This window comes from Cricetulus griseus, chromosome 8, assembly GCF_003668045.3.
Source record: "Cricetulus griseus strain 17A/GY chromosome 8, alternate assembly CriGri-PICRH-1.0, whole genome shotgun sequence".
NCBI classification, from domain to species: Eukaryota; Metazoa; Chordata; class Mammalia; order Rodentia; family Cricetidae; genus Cricetulus; species Cricetulus griseus.
Window position 1 is genome coordinate 76,674,767 of NC_048601.1, and position 16,741 is coordinate 76,691,507.

Here is a 16,741-nt window from a genome sequence, read left to right on the forward strand (position 1 = left end):
ATATGTCAGGAATGATGTTCAGCTGCCAGAACTGAACTTTGCATTGCTTGGTGCCTTAAAGGTTTGTAGGGCAGGGTCTGTGCTGTGCAGTATAGTTGTCTGGGTATGAACTCCTCTTTGTTCCATTTGTCATCATTGTCAGGAGTAATGCTGTGTTGAAACTTGAGAGATGTGTAGGAAAAGGGTAAAATAGTCATTGTGAGCACTAGCTCAAGTGTACTCTACACCAGCAAATGGATATTAGTAGTTTGCACAAGGCAATTTGCAAAAGGCTTGCCTCAGCTTTACCTCAGCACTATGCAATGCACAACAAGTTAACTTTACTGAGTCTCACTAGCTTCTCTTCAAAATGGAGGATGGGGCTGGAGGGGTGGCTCAGTGGTTAAAAGCACTGGCTGCTCTTCCAAAGGACCTAAGTTTGGGTTCCCAGAACCCATAGGGAAGCTCACAACTGTTTTTATCTCCAGGTCCTGGGGGTCTGATACCCTCTTTTGGCAAAACATCCAAATACATAAAGCAAAAATAATTATTTTAAAATATGGATAGCAGCATAAGGACCTCTTACATTGTAAAGAAAATGCATCAATCCTGACAGATAGTAAACACACAATATTATTCAGCATTATTATTACTATTATGCTTTATGCATATTAAATAAAAAGTTGTATCTATTTTTTTAGTGAATATATAGTAATTTACTATTCAGCTGTACAAGTAGTTCTGTGCTGTGTTGTTCCACCATATTTGGTGATCCTCTCAAGGGCAGGCTTGTATTTCCCTCACCCACTAGTGTCCACTTGCCCACATGGCTACTGTGGCCAATGGGACTATTGACAAACAGTGTTGGCACTCCTCAGCATAAACTCTGGGGCCATTGTGTGGGTTAGTTTCTATCCCCATGACACTTTAGTTAGCAGACTCTAGCCAGAGGTGCCTTCAGCAATTCATTCTAGAGTGAAGACAGGCAGGGCAAGCAGGCAGTCTGCAGAGCAAGCCTTAAGAGCTGGAAAGAAGCTTGTCTCAGCAGCTCAGACTCCGAGTCACCTGCATCTGAAGAAATTTCCCCTGCAAAAGCTAGCATCACACACATTCCCATGAGCAGGTATGCCTATGGTTCCAGCTTTTAGAAAGTTGAGGAGTTCAAGGCCATTCCAGGCTACATAAGGAGTTCAAGGTCATTCCAGGCTACACAGGGAGTTCAACGCCAGACTGGGCTATGTGAAAGAATCTATCTCACCCCCAATCCCCAAGAAACAACAACAAAACCCAAAATTAACAAACAAAAACAATACAAACAAATCCCCAAACCTAAAGACCAATATTTTTCTCTTACCTCCTCCCTCCAAAGGAATTCTGTTACTCAGGACCCAGTGGCTAAGCCATTCCCAAAATAAACACGGAGGAGGCTGCTCAGCTGGGTCTGTCTTTTCCAGTGGAAGGAACAGAACAGTTCTTTCCAGAGCATGGATTTTAGGTTTGGCATTGGACTGAAAGCGTTTTTGTGGCCTCCTGGAGCCTTGCTTTCAAGTGAATTGCAGTTGTGGGTACTGATCCTTCTCAACACTGTGGAGCAAGCAATTACTACTAGTGTTTCTCAAATGGCCCCTCTCCAAAAACAACTTATGAATATAAAAATCAAAAGCTGAAATTCATTGTTCTTGACTTGGAACCCATCCCAGACAATTGCGCTGAATTTATTCATCACACATGAAAAGCAAAGTCTGAAGACAGTCTGAGTGTGAGGAGGAGGGGAAGGTGGGGAAGAGGCAGGAAAATGGAAATGAGACTAGATAGTCCAGTGGCAAGGCAGAGAGAGGTGCAAGGCCCAGGCTCTTTAATAAGACATTTTGTGCCTTTGAAAACTATTCTTATTTACCTATAATACTGTGTATGTTTGAGCAGCAATTGTTTGAGTTCCAAAATGTTAATTTCAGAGATGTCAACTTCAGCCTTTTCATGGGCAGGCTTCTTCTTTCAGACGAGGGACTGAAGTAAGCCTAGCTCAGACCAGGCTTTCTTGGTGTAGGTTATAGGCAGTGGTAGGCAGGATCTGAGATCTGGATGAACAGTGATCAACCTTTCAATGCACTGAGCAAGTTTGCCACTTTTGATAGGTTACAATGATGACGTTTAGTATGAAAACAAGTTATTACCTTCAACTTATTATTTTGGTCACCCCGGTTTGGCTATCAATGTTAAGATCAATAAGGAGAGGAAAATAACATTAAGAATAGCATGAGAGGGGGCTGGAGAGATGGCTCAGTGGTTAAGAGCACAGACTGCCCTTCCAGAGGTCCTGAGTTCAATTCCCAGCAACCACATGGTGGCTCACAACCATCCGTTATGAGATCTGGTGCCCTCTTCTGGTGTGCAGATATATATGGAAGCAAAATGTTGTGTACATAATAAATAAATAAATCTTTAAAAAAGTCCACTAAAAAATAGTATGAGAAATAAATTCAAGTCATTCAAGGACTTTTGGACAGATGACTAATGAACAATAAATACACGAATTTGCTTATTAAAAATGGTCATCCAGGTGTGGTACGGTGGCACACACCTTTAATCCCAGCACTTGGGGGCAGAGGCAGGCGGGTCTCTCTGAGTTTGAGGTCAGTCTGATCTACATAGTGAAACAAACTTATCTTAAAAAAAAAGAATATATTGGTCATTTACTAGTGAAGAACACTACCATTGAACAAGTCATACTAAAGCCCATGTCTTGGAGACACATGCATTTTTTTGAAAATATTCTACATGCTGGAATGCTCCTGGAGAGTAGATTTTTCTACTTCTCTTTGTAGCGTACACACTTGAATTGTGGCACAGCACAATTCCAAGGGCAGTTCTAAGAATACACTCTACATGTTGTACAGGGGGAAGGACCGAGTTTTAATTAACAAGTGTTTTTGATCTCTTTGTTTTGATGGGGAAAGGGCTTGCTCTTGACATTTGGAGGCACCTCAATACCTGTAGTTTATAAAGCCCAGCCCCCAGGTGTAAACATTTGGTTTCATTCACATTCTCCCTGTCCTCTTTACCTGCCTTTGTTCCAGTTCTGACCACAGTGAGGCATAGACTGACATATTTACATCATGGAAAAGACATGTACCCCTTCCCAGCACCCAGAAAACTTGTTCATACTGCATGACCCTGGTTCCACAGTGGCCATAGTTAATGAATGCAAGTTCCAGGTAGCTCATACTTGGGCTCTCATGTTAATACAGTTCAAAGTACTGCTGTGGGAAAGTTAGCCTGGTCACCAGCTTTGGGTGAGGGCTGCAGATCCCCTGAGACTTAGCTGCATTCTCCACCTGACCTGTCCTTGTGCAGTCTGATCCAGGCTTTCAGGCTGGTGTGTGTGTGTGTGTGTGTGTGTGTGTGTGTGTGTGTGTGTGTGTGTGTGTGTTTTATGGGGTCGGGGGAGACACGGAGGGAGGAAAGGAGGAAAGGAGACAGGGAGAGAGGGACAGCAAAGTATGCATTCTTTATTATTCCACTGGGGTATCCTCTGAAGCTTAGAGGATATATTTTCTGTTGGATGGATCTGTCATTAGCTCATTTATTTGCATTATTCTGTGCTTAGGGAAAAAGAAACAAAACAAAAACCATGTTCCTTGATTGCGGCTGTTTCAAAGGGCTTTACTGTTATTGTTTTAGTTTTACCTTCAGATGAGTTGATCCCTTTCCTTAAAACATTAGATTCCTTAAATTGTCTAATCAAAGAGAGCCAAGTGTCAGCTTTGGAAGCCCAAATCTGAGTTCTTCTCCTTTGCTTTGAGCTGGCCTCTGCCCCCTAATGAAACTTGGGATGCCTTACACAGTAGGAAGAAGACTTAAGGGCAGAGAGAGTGACCTGGAAGAAACAACCACTAGATAGCATTTCCAAACACTGCCCTCCCTTGTGAGAGCTTCAGAAGATGTGAGAAAGTGAGGGTGACCCTCAAAATTGCCAAAATCAGGATGTAATTATGCTGCTGAAACATAACATAACACTTAAAAGCTTGGACTGCTAGCAAAGCTAGTATAGTTTTTCGTTTTTTTAATTGACATTGCTGATAGTGTTGGGTTTCATGTAGGTTATTTCTTTCAGGTCTATCATGCTTGCTGAGCATCTTTATTTCCTCTTGTCCCCCCTTTCAGTCCCTTGTCTCCCTCCTCTCTTCAGCTAGTCTCCCTCCTTCTATGAATTGTCCTCTGTTTTCATATCATATAAATATTCACAAATGGCTTCATATATCTACAAGAATCCTAGGACTCACACATAAGGGAAACATTCAATATTTGTCCTTCTGCATCTGACTATTTCACTTATTGTGAATATTTCCATTCCCATTCATTTCCAGCAAGTGGCATAATTTTCAAATATTTGAAAAATCTTCATCATTTGTAGGAAAGAAAATGACCTAAATTTAGCTAGTCCATTAAGTCTACCTCAAGAAGGTAAAAGACCTCCCACCCATATGTATGCTTTATTCTCTTGCTTTCCAGGTGGTTTGATATTCTGTACAACCTAAGTCACATGCCTTAGAGTTCTAATAGGAAGTCTCCCTCTAGACTGAGATATCCAACAGCTGAAGGCCATCTTGAGTCCTCTGTAACCAGGACCAGGGCACCATCTGGGTGCTATAGATTCTTCTGAAGCATTCATTACATATTTTAACATTAAAATGAATCCCTCTTTCCCAAAAGAAAGTCATTTTTGAATACTTTATTATTTATTAAAATCTAGCTATAAATATTTTCCAAGAAGGGCCTATTTAGGATATAGACACAAAAACTCCTTACGCTGCTTATATAATCAGATCATACTAAACTATACCCTGCTCTTAAAGACCAGTATAAAAACAATTTGATGCCTAGTACTTAAAGTGTAGGTAGCCATAAAAGAGTATATATTCTAAAAACACTTAGGTCTTCTATTTTTCCTGTCACTTATATTAATATTTGTCTATTCCCTTTGATAAATTACTGATAAGTTAATCTTAGTTTGAATCAAAATAGACTTTTTTTCCTCAAAAAAAATAAAAGCTTTATGCATCCCTGGAATGAACTAGAAACTTAGAGCAATGGAAACTCCCAGGATCTAAGAGGGTGACCATAGATAAGACTCCTACTGATAGGGGATACGGAGCCTGGACTTTCAGTGGAGGGCCTAGGACAACCCAGTCACAAACCCTTTGACTTACAATTTGTCCCACCTACAAGATGTTCTGGGGTAAAGATGGCACAGAAATTGTGGGAGTGACTGATGACTGGCATAGCTGGAGACTCATACCCTGAGAAGAAGCTCCCCCCGATGGCCAGGATCCAGAGGTGGGATACACCAAAGACCTAGGATAGAACCAAATGGCAAAAGAAGTTAGTGAAACATTTCCTAAAGATATTCTTCTGTACTCATAGATTACATCTAGCCCAACTGTTATCAGAGAGGCTTCACATAGCAACTGATGGAAACAGATGTAGAGACCAACAGCCAAACATCTCAGAGCTTGCAGAATCCTGGGGAAGAGGAGGAGGAAGGATTGGAACACCCAGTGGTGTCATGGCACTACAAGAAAACTCACTGAACCAACTGACCCGGCCTCATAGGGCCTCACAGAGACTGAACCAACAACCAAGGAGACTGTATGAAACTGACTCCATACTGTATGGAGACTGTATGGCTCTCTTCGTATATTTTACTCTTGTGTAACTTGGTCTTCATGTGAGACTCCTAGCAGTGAGAGCTCTGACTCTGTTGCCTGCTTTTGGGACCAATTCCTCCTGCCCAATTGCCTCATCAATCTTAGTGGAGGAGAGGGTGCTGGGTCTCGCTGCAGCTTGATGTATCATGGCTGGCTGATATCCATGGGATACCCTCCTGTATTTGAAGAGAAACATTAGAGGAGGGGGGATGAGGATGGGGGTGTTAGAGCAACTTAATAGGCAACTATCTATTTTTTATGATTAACTTTAATTACTTACAAATTTTCAGTATAAGTACAAGTCTAGAAGATTTTATCTATCAAAGATGGGACTAGATTACTAAAACACTGGAGAGGTGTTAGAAGCTATGATTTTGAAACATTTTCATGTGGTAATTTACTATTATTAAGGACAGAATAAAAAAGATAAATTCATTTTTTTAGCTCATGTGGTTTCTTTTTTTGTTGTCATATACCATTTCCTGTAAATCATGCTTCTCTCCCTCTCACAGCACTCCAGCCTCTCTGGAAGTTGTGCAGCAATGGATCACACGGCACAAGGGTTGAATATCAGCAAAGAAGCCAAGCAGTGGTCTGTCATGGAATAGTGTTCCTCCCACAATGGCAATTTTAGGATCCTGACCTAAGTCTGTGGAGAAATGGAACCCAACGTTTTGGTAAAGTATGCATCTGGCATTAGTTTGTTGCCAAATTGAGGATTTTCCTTTGATTCTTAAGTATATTTGTTTTAACTCCAGACTTAGCTATTGTGCAAATTAGTAGCTACAGCACACCATGTGTAATTCTGGGCCCACATTTTTTTTTCATTCTCTCCTTGCAGAGCACAAAGGAGGAAGTGAAAGCATAAAAACTAATGTCTTTTTACTTAAACACAGGGGATTGGGGTTAAAAAAAAAACCTAGCTAATTTATTTTAGATTTATCTAAATGTTAAGTACTATTTATGTACTACTGAAGTACAGAAATAAAAGCATGAGTGAAACTAAATTGCTCTTTATTAGACATGAGCATGCAAATATTTAAAAAATTCCTGGAATTTTCTACCTACTTAGTAAAATAATATGATCAAATATCTAAATTGCACAAGGTTTTGAAGTTAAGTCTAGTAGATGTACATCACATTGTGAAACAGTTGAACATATCTGTGAGCTATTACCTAAATCAGCACTGAATAAGAAAAACAATCAGTGGTATGCCACAGTTTGTCCTTATTTCTCATTTACTTCTCTAGAAAAGTCTGGGACTCCTGCTAATTCAAGGCCAGGTTTGATTAGGTCAGTTTTTTGGTTTCAGGTCTTCTCCATTTTCTCATTTGTATGGGATGAGTGTGTTTCTGCAAGGTGTCATAGATTCTGTTCTATTGTTGTTAAAAGACATCATGAACATGGCAACTCTTATAAAAGAAAGCATTTGTTTGGGTCTTGCTTACAGTTTCAGAGGCTTAGTTTTGTTTGTTTTGTTTTGTTTTGTTTTGTTTTGTTTTCAGAGACAGGGTTTCTCTGTGGTTTTGGAGGCTGTCCTGGAACTAGCTCTTGTAGACCAGGCTGGTCTTGAACTCACAGAGATCCGACTGCCTCTGCCTCCCGAGTGTTAGGATTAAAGGTGTGAACCACTTCTTCCCGGCCTGAGGCTTAATTCTTTATCATCATAGCATGGAGCATGGCTCAGGGGCAGTAGCTGAGAGCTGCATCATGGTCTGCAAGCAGAGAGAGACTCTGGGCTAGGCATGGGCTTTTGAAACCTCAAAACCCTTCCTCAGCGACATACTTTCTCCAACAAGGCCACACCTCCTAGTCTTTTTAATCCTTTCAAAATAGTGTCACTCCCTGGTGACTAAGCATTCAAGCATATGAGTTTATAGGGGCCATTCTTATTCAAATCACCACACAGAACAAAGTCTTCTCAAGACATTGGAGAAGCTTTCACACACTCATTTATACCAGGAGCTTCTGGCAAAAGTAGAGCTAGAACACAGGAGAGTAACATCTGGCACCACAGAGCCAATGCTTTGAAAAGGAGAACTGGTGCTGATGGTTTAATCTATAGCATATAATCCTAAATTCATCTTAATCTACAGCAATTAATAACTAAGTTTTAAACATGATCAATTCTGTTGAAAGTAGAAATTTATGTCAGTATTGAGAAATGCAATATAAAATGAGAGACATCTTTATGGCTGTTTTATAACACATGTTAAGGACTTTGAAAATTCTTTCTGGAAAATGGGAACTTAAAGTGGATGAGTAAACCTTGTTCAAGTGCATTTGGATTCATGTTGCTTTACTTTTCCTTTTTATTGGAAAATCCAGACTAAAGCACCATATAGACTTTAGGATTTTTTTTTTTTTTTTTTTGGTCTTGTTTTGTTTTTCGAGACAGGGTTTCTCTGTGGAGCTTTGCAGCCTATCCTGGTACTAGCTCTAGAGACCAGGCTGACCTCGAACTCACAGAGATCTGCCTGCCTCTGCCTCCCGAATGCTGGGATTAAAGGTGTGCTCCACCAACGCCCAGCTTAGACTTTAGGATTTTTATGACACAGAATGATTACTTGAAATGCCAGCCAAAATGTCTCCAGTCAGTACAAATACCTAATTGAGCTTGTATGTTATGAATTTAGTTGTTTATCATGGTTCTAGTTTGCTTTGTATTGCTTTGATAATACACCACGAGCAAAAGCAACTTGGGGAGAAAAGGGCTTATTTCTACTTAGAGTTGTAGCCCATCGTGAAGGAAAGTCAGGGCAGAGACTCATGGCAGGAACCTGGAGGAAGGAACTGAAGCAGCGGCCATGGAAGTATATTGTTTACTAGTAATTCCCAAGGCTCACTCATCTTGCTTTCGTATTCATCCCAGGGCCACCTGCTCAGGGGTGGCATCTACCTACAGTGGGTTGGGCCCCCACACATGAATCATTAATCAAGAAAATGCCTCATAGACTTCACAAAAGGCCAATCCAATGGAGACATTTTACTCAATTGAAGTTCCCTCTTCCTAAAATGACCTTGGCTTATGTCAAGTCAACAGTACAGTAATCAACATATATTTTACCTGCTTTGTGACCTCTTATATTAAAACACAAATAAATATCTTTTGAATCATTTTACTTTTTTGCTCACAATTTTTCTAAGGTTCATATTCCATTCTTTCCTTCTTACTATTCTTTCTCCTTCTGGTTCTTGTTAATCTTTATTTTATAGATGACAAAACTGAGCCTTGACATGGTTAAATTATTTGTCTAAAGTGACACGTGTACGAACACTTTGTAAAAGAAGATGCATAAATGGCCAACAAGTATGTATGGAAAGGAGTTTAACTTCAGTAATCATCAGAGAAATGCCATTCAGAACCCCAGTGAGCTATTTCTTCACACCTCTTACTAAAGCTATTATCCAGAAGGAAAAGAAAATAATGAGTGCTAGGGAGAATGTGGAGAGAAGGGCACACTCAAACACTGCTGTTCACAATTCAAATCAGAAGTACAGAATTACACACAGAGGTTCCTCAAATAGACTCATGATAGAACCACCATAAAACGTTATATAGCCCTCTTGAGAAAAGAAATGAAGTTATCACATCATGGAGGTACATATGCTCCTATCACAATATTATGTACAATAACCATGGTGTGGAGACAGATGGTTTTAATGAATGAATGGATAAAGGGAAGTGTGTGTGGTTATATATACAGATGTAGAAACAAAAATACCATATGTTTTAATTAGGGTTTCTTTTTCCTGTGACAAAAACACCATGACCAAAAAGCAAGCTGGGGAGGAAAGGGTTTATTTGGTTTATACTTCAGCATTGCTGTTTATCAATGAAAAAAGCCAGGACAGGAACTCAGAGCAGGAACCTGGAGGTAGGAGTTGATGCATAGGCCATGGAGGGATGCTGCCTGCTGGCTTGCTGCACATGTCTGACTTGCTCAGCCTGCTTTCTTATAGAATTCAGGACCACCAGCCCAGGGCACCAGGGCTGGGTGCTCCTTCATCAATCACTAAGAAAATGCCTCACAGACAGATTCTATGAACGCATTTTCTCAATTGAGGTTCCTCCCTTTCAGATAACCTTAGCTTGTGTGTCAAATTGACATAAGACTAAAAAGCGAGCAAACTGTATGACCTCAGTTACATTTAAAACTTGAAAGGCCAAAATCAGAGTGGACCAGGACTTACTAGTTAGCAAGTAACAGGAAATTTTTATCACATGCCTACACTTACAGTCAAAAATGAGGAAGTTATGAAGTCCTTAAAAATTGAAAAAATAAGTCAGTCTATGTATATGTATATCTGTGTGTGACTATGTGCATGTTTATGCAGGTGACTTCAGAGGTCAGAAGAAGGCATCAGATTACCTGGGGCTGGTGTGACAAGCAGTTTTGAGTAACACAAATGATAAGAACCAGCTCTGCAAGAGCAAGAACAGTACTTTCTTCTTTTTTTTTTTTTTTGTAATATGATTTAGTCCAATTAATTTTTTTATTTTAGAAACAATCTTATTTTACATATCAATCCCACATCCTCTCACCTTCCCATCCTCCATGCCCCCAATGACCCCCCTAAACCATCCCCACTCACTCCCCAAGGATAGTGAAACCTTCCACGGGGGATCATCAAAGTCTGTCACATCATTTGGGGGAGGGCTGAGAGGGAGGCGGGATGAGCAAAGGAGCAAAGGAGCCAAGACAGTGCTGGAGAAACCCACAGAAACATTTGACCTGACCTAGTGAGAGCACAGAGACCCTAGTAGTAAAGCTGGGGAACCAACATTGGACCCAACCAAGCCCCCTTAATGTGGATGTCAGCTAGGAGACCTGACAGTCTATGGGACCTCTAACAGCGGAACCAGTCTTTATCCCTAGTGCACAAATGGACTTTGGGAGCCCATTCCCTATGGAGGGATACTATTGCAGCCCAGATACAGCAAAGAGGGCCTAGTCCCTCCCCCAAATGATGTGTCAGACTTTGATGATTTCCCCGTGCAGATGAAAGCAGAAGCAGGCACCCACAACTAAACACTGAGCTATACTCCTGGAATCCAGCTGAACAGCACATTTTCTTAATCACTGAGCCATTTTTCCAGCTCCCAAGTTCCTAGTTCTTAATGTACAGTAGCATGGCTAGAGTTATAAATAATGTATAGTGAATTTGAAAAATGAAATTTCCTGAGAGAAGAGAAATTAGGTGTTTGTGGCACACATGTGAGAGGCATAACCACTTGAAGCAACAGATATGCTTTTGGTTTGCTTTTGTGTGATGGAAATTGAACCAGGGCCTTGCTCCCACCAGGTAAGTGCTGTATTACGAGACATATTCTCAGCCCATGAAGTGATGTGTATTTTAATTATTTTGACTGTGACATTCATTTGGCAATGGATGCATTTACTGAATTGTCATGCTACATCTTAAATATGAAAGTTTTGTGAATCATATTGCAGTAAAGATGGAAATCACAAAACCCTAATAGTATTTTTTTTTTACAGATACCACTTTTAGTGGTCAATAATAGGAAAATAATTATATTGTAGGTAACCTTCACATAAGTCCAGATTTATGCTTACAACATGGATAAAATGGCATTTTTATTATTAAAAGCATGTATGTTTGTGGTTTATAAACCCTGCCATGGAGAATATTGGTGTCAAGTGTCTCCTACTGTATAATGCTAGCCTCCATTAGAGGCCCCAAAGTTCTTTTAGAGGCCACACATGGCAGATAGAGAGTTTGGCCTCTCATTCTGATTTCACTCAGAAGAGCTCTGTTTTTTATAAATTGACTAATTTTTGCTCCATGTAGGTTATAAAGTATTATTTTATATTTTTTCTAATAAAAATAATGTTTTCAGAATCTAAAATTGCTGTGAGTCCTAAATTCTATTAGCTTTACAAACATTATATTTTCCTCAAGCATGTTTCAAAAAATCATTGAATCTTATTGTTTTAAGGGTTACAGCTCCCAATATGTCATTATCTTCCAACTTTATTTAAACACTAACTAATAAACTAGTCTACCAAGCAGAAAAGCAAAACAAAGGTTTTGGTCTTAACTTCCCATTTTCAGTTAGACCAGTTGTATAACTTCAGTTTATCCAGATTTTTTGTGTTATGATTTTATCTTCTCCCCCAAATTTTGTGTACAAACTACCACTAATAATTTAAAACAGAAACCAAGCCTTTTCCAACAGTGTTGTGGGTTAATAAAGATGTAATTTAGAATGCCTTATCAAAATGCCTCTTTTGATATTTTTATCAAATGTTTTCTTAGATGTCTCAAATATCACCTTGCATGGAAGATAGGATTTTGATATTGACTTGGTTTTCTCAGTAATTAAAAGTGAGTAATAGCAATTGTTATAAAGATCAAGCTAGGACTCATTTATCAAAGAGGCTTAAAAGATCAGAGATATGAATCACAAAAAAAATCAGCATGAAAATTCTCACAGCTCATAAATGGCAAAATGAGGCCCAAAATTCCTAACAGTGTTGATTTCCTTGTGTTGTTAACTAATTACTGCATCCTCACCCTCAAAGTGTTTGTTGATTTGAACCTTCTGGAGTGCTAATGATTTAGGTTGAAGATGCTCTAAAGAACGGTAGTTTATTGGGGAAAAGTACTCACGAAAGGGAGCCAGTGACCAGGTTTGCACCTGAGCAGGATGGACCCAGAAATATTTCCTAGTCAGCTCAGCCAGGCAAAAGAGAGCGCATGTGCACCACCCTCCTTCTTAAAACCTTGTTACATAACCCTGACCACGCCAAAGAGGGTGTGGTCAGCGGTACCTCTAATCAGGATTTCTCCCTACAACCTGCCTTTCTAAGCAACATGGCCCTTCTCTCATCACTCTGTACTTTGGATTTTTCTTCATAGCATTAGCTCCATATTAATTATAACTTTGTTTGCTGATTATTATAATAGAAAGAAGAGTTCTTGGGAAGACCATGGAGTCTTATCAGTGTTTTACATATGCTAAATCACTTCATCCTCATAATTGCTATGAAGCAGAAAAGAGTGGTCTGCTGAGGCTCTCACCTTCCTAAGGCTGCAACACTTTAACACAGTTCTTCATGTTGTGGTGATCCCCAAACATAGAATGATTTTCATTGCTACTTCATGACTGTGATTTTACTACTGTTATGAATCATAATATAAATATCTGATATGCAGGATATCTGATATGCAACCCCCATGGAAGTGCTTTTAGACCCCCAAAGGGGTCATGACTCACAGGTTAAGAAACGCTATTTTATAGGAAGAAGTAAAGAAAATTAAGTCAAAGGCAAGAACCAAGGTCACATGGCCTGACTCTCTACTGAAGAGTCACCCTACTTCTAAACAGCTTTTCTTGCTCATTTTTCCCATGGATGTATCCTGTACCACAAACTATTAGCACAGATAGAATACCTATTTCTGTACTTTGCAGATTAGGTATGTGAGAAGGTTCAGGTGTGAGCAAAGAGAAATTAGAAAACAAATTGGCTTACTTTTTCTTCATGTTTGGCATTTTTTTTACATTCATGTATTTACTGGGTGGAGAGCATGCTGTGGCTTGAGTGTGTAGTTCAAAGGCCAGCCTGAGTTTTCTCCCTCCACAGTGGGATCCACAGATGAAAATCAGGTCATCAGTCTTGGTGGGCTTTGCTTTTACCTGCTGAGCCACCTCACCAGCACATCTTCTGTCTTTCATAACAGACAACAAAAATCTCATTTTAGCAGTTTCAGTTCAAAGAGTCACAAAATTAATTGCTTCACATAAATAGTTATTTTTTTAGAAATGAGGTTTTTAAAAAAAATACTAAAAGTATAAATCAACAGTTGCTATTCACATAAGTGTTCTGTGATTTTTATGATTACTTAGAATGAAACAAATAATATAGCTCCATGAATAATATGGTGGAAACTGTGCAGTGTGAATTTTCAAGGGAGTTCAAGATTGCTTTATATTTTAACTATTTAAAGCCACATTAATTGAATTTTCCATAAAAGAAAATTCTTCTAAAAATAATAAAAATACCAAATCCATAATTGTATTAAGTTTATGTCTGAGGTATTGGGAGGGTACTCAAGTGCTGCTTATGTATTTTAGAGTTGAGACTGTGAAAATCATGAAATGTATCTATAAACACTTCATTATTCAAATTAATAGGTACATTCATCTCCTACTCCTGCCTCCATACCTCATTGAATCAAATTTCTGTCCACGTAGATGCTTCCTCTTCTTGCCCTTCCATTCTTCAGGATTTCCCCCATTCTTCTGCCAGTATCTGTGCTATTTTTCTCCCTTAGTAGTCTCAGGTCTCTGTGACTTATCCCAGGTCTGGAGCAGGGGGAGCTTCTCAAATCTGTCACTGACAAAAGCTTTAAGTCCTTTGGAGTTAACCAACATATTTAGAAACAAACCGGCCACATGTTCTAATACTGCCCCTTTCTTGTGGCATAACTACATGTATGACTAGGTTGATGGCGTCCTTGTCTAAAGCATGCTACCAATAATTTAACAGGCCACCTCCAGAAATGTTGTGGATGGAGGCCCAAAGCAAGCACACTGGGTGGGTGAAAAAAAAATAACACCCTCCCATTACTCTGGTAACACATCCATGTTCTTTTTCTGTTCTTCGCTATATAGGGTTCTACATACAACTGTCATATCTGCTATCTAGCAAAGCAGAAAATGGCATTATCAGATGGCAAAGTCAGAGGTTTTAGTACTCTAAAAGAAATAGTAAGAGCTGGAAACACAGCTCAACAGTTAACAGTCACTAAAGTTTGTAACAACTACAATAAAAACAACTTCCTACTGTAACATGAAAAATAAAAACCCAGAGACTGATACTGGGACTAAAGCTTCAAGCGCAAGATCGGAAAAGCAAAGCAGCCATCCACTAACTCTTACCCCTACCTCAAACTGAAATGGTGATTCTGGCTCCAACAAGGCTCGGACTGCAATCCTAGACTGCTGCCTATCCTCAGTGTGGCTGGAAACTTACCCTCCCATGAGACCCTTTGCTTCTTCCTTTTATTCCTTTCCAGTGTTGGGATTAAAGGCGTGGGATTGCAAGTGCTGAGATCACTTTTGTGTGAGCAGTTTCTCTTTTAGACTGGTTCCATTTTGTGTATCTCAGTGTGACCTTGAACTAGCAGAGATCCCTCTGTCTGTCTCCTGAGTCCTGGGATTAAAGGTGTGTACCGCCACTGACTAGCTTCTATAGCCAACTAGTGTGGCTGGCTTTGCATTCTGATATTTCAGGCAATCTTTATTAAATCATAAATAATATGTCAACATATTCTACCATGGCCAAAGACTTATGTCTTAAAGACTCGGGAAAGGAGAGGAGGATTAGAGGAAAACCAGGAAACAAAGAAGTAAAAATGACAGACAGGGATGTCTTCAGACACTTAGTGATGAAATAACTGAACTCTTAAAGACCCACATCTGAAGCCTGACAGTGAAGAGGACAATTTTCCCTGATGTTGCAGGTGGCATCCTGGGGTGTCAGAAAGTAAGGATTAGAAGAGCATATTGGATAGTCTGAATAGACTGGAGCAGGGAAACCATAATGCCAACTACAACAGTAATTACACATCAATATGAGCTACACATGCATATTGATCTGAATGTGGAGAACACAACATTCTTTCACTAATTTTTAAATTAGTATGTGTGGTGGTTTGAATGAGCACAGTCCCCATAGGCACTTATGTTTGAATGCTTAGTTCCCAGTTAGTGAGACTTTTTGGAAAGGATTAGGAGGTGTGACCTTGTTGGAGGAGGTGTGTCACTGAGGATGTGCTTTTAGACTTCCCAAGAATATGGCCAGTCTCTCTCTCTCTCTCTCTTTTCTCTCTCTCTCTTTTCTCTCTCTCTCTCTCTCTCTCTCTCTCTCTCTCTCTCTCCTGATTATGTGAGATCTTAACTACTGTGCCATGCCTCCCTGCCCACCTCCCCCCACCATGATAATTATGGATTAACTGTTTGAAACTGTAAGCAGGCCCCCAGTCAAAATCTTAATTTTAAAAGTTGCCTGGGTCATGGTTTTTCATCATAGCAAAAGAACAGTAACTCAAAACAGTATGCAAAGTAGTGGGTTTCATTATGGAACTTTAATACTGTTCTTATTCATCTCCTTCCCTTATTATTCTTGCCCAAACTTCCTGGTTCACTTCCTTTCTCCATTTATCCTCTGATTTTGTATCTCTCGTAATCGATTCACCTTTCTTTTCTTCCACTATGTATCTGTCTCTTTCTTCCTAGTTCTTTGGCTTAAAGACACACTTAGATACCATATAGAGGAGAAAACATGTCCTATTTATTTGTTTTTCTGAGTATTTGTCTTTCTGAGTGTGTCAAACATAATGATCTCCAGTTATATCATTTTTTTCTAAAAATGTCATGATTTGATTTTTCTTTACCGTTTGACAAAATTCCACTGTATAATTAAGTTTCTTTATCTATTGATCTATGTATGGGTAGATAGATGTCTAGGGTGGTTTTATTTCCTAAGCTATTGTGAGTAGTACAGCTTTTGACATGGATTCTGAGTATCTCTATGGTGTGATAACTTAGAGTCTTCTAGCCACATATCTAAGGGTATTATAGCTGGGTCATGGTAGTTCTACATTAGGCCTTTAAAAATATTTCTTTTTACTATTTTAAAACCATGTGTCTGTGTTGTGTATGTGCATGTGAGTACAAGTGCCAAGTAGTCTAGGTGAAGGTGTCAGAGCCCCTGGAGCTAGAGTTATAAGCAGTTGTGAGCTACCCGATGGGTGCTGGGAGCTGAACGCTCGACCTCTGCAAGAAAAGTATGGGCTCATAACTGCTGAGTCATCTGTCTAGACCCTAGTTTTACTTTTGTGGGGGAACTGTCATATTGACTGCTACAGTTGTGGCACCATTTTACATTCCATCACGAGTATATATGGCCGGGTGTTTAATCCGCCTTTAATCCCAGCACTCAGGAAGCAGAGGCAGGTGGATCTCTGTGAGTTCCAGGCCAGCCTGGTCTCCAGGGCGAGTGCCAGGATAGGCTCCAAAGCT

The 16,741-nt window shown here is 39.7% G+C and overlaps 1 long non-coding RNA gene across 7 annotated transcripts in view; it reads left to right on the forward strand.

Annotated features, from left to right (window-relative positions):
* The window catches only part of LOC103164117, a 272,296-nt gene that overhangs the window by 185,139 nt on the left and 70,416 nt on the right, over positions 1-16,741 (forward strand). For 3 of the 7 annotated variants that reach the window (XR_004770999.1, XR_004771003.1, XR_004770998.1), the window contains one exon: positions 5,404-6,122. This is a non-coding gene — a long non-coding RNA (uncharacterized LOC103164117). Of the gene's footprint in view, positions 1-5,403; positions 6,123-6,199; positions 7,180-16,741 lie in introns of those variants that run through there. The other 4 variants (XR_004771002.1, XR_004771000.1, XR_004771001.1 and 1 more) reach the window with 4 other exon arrangements.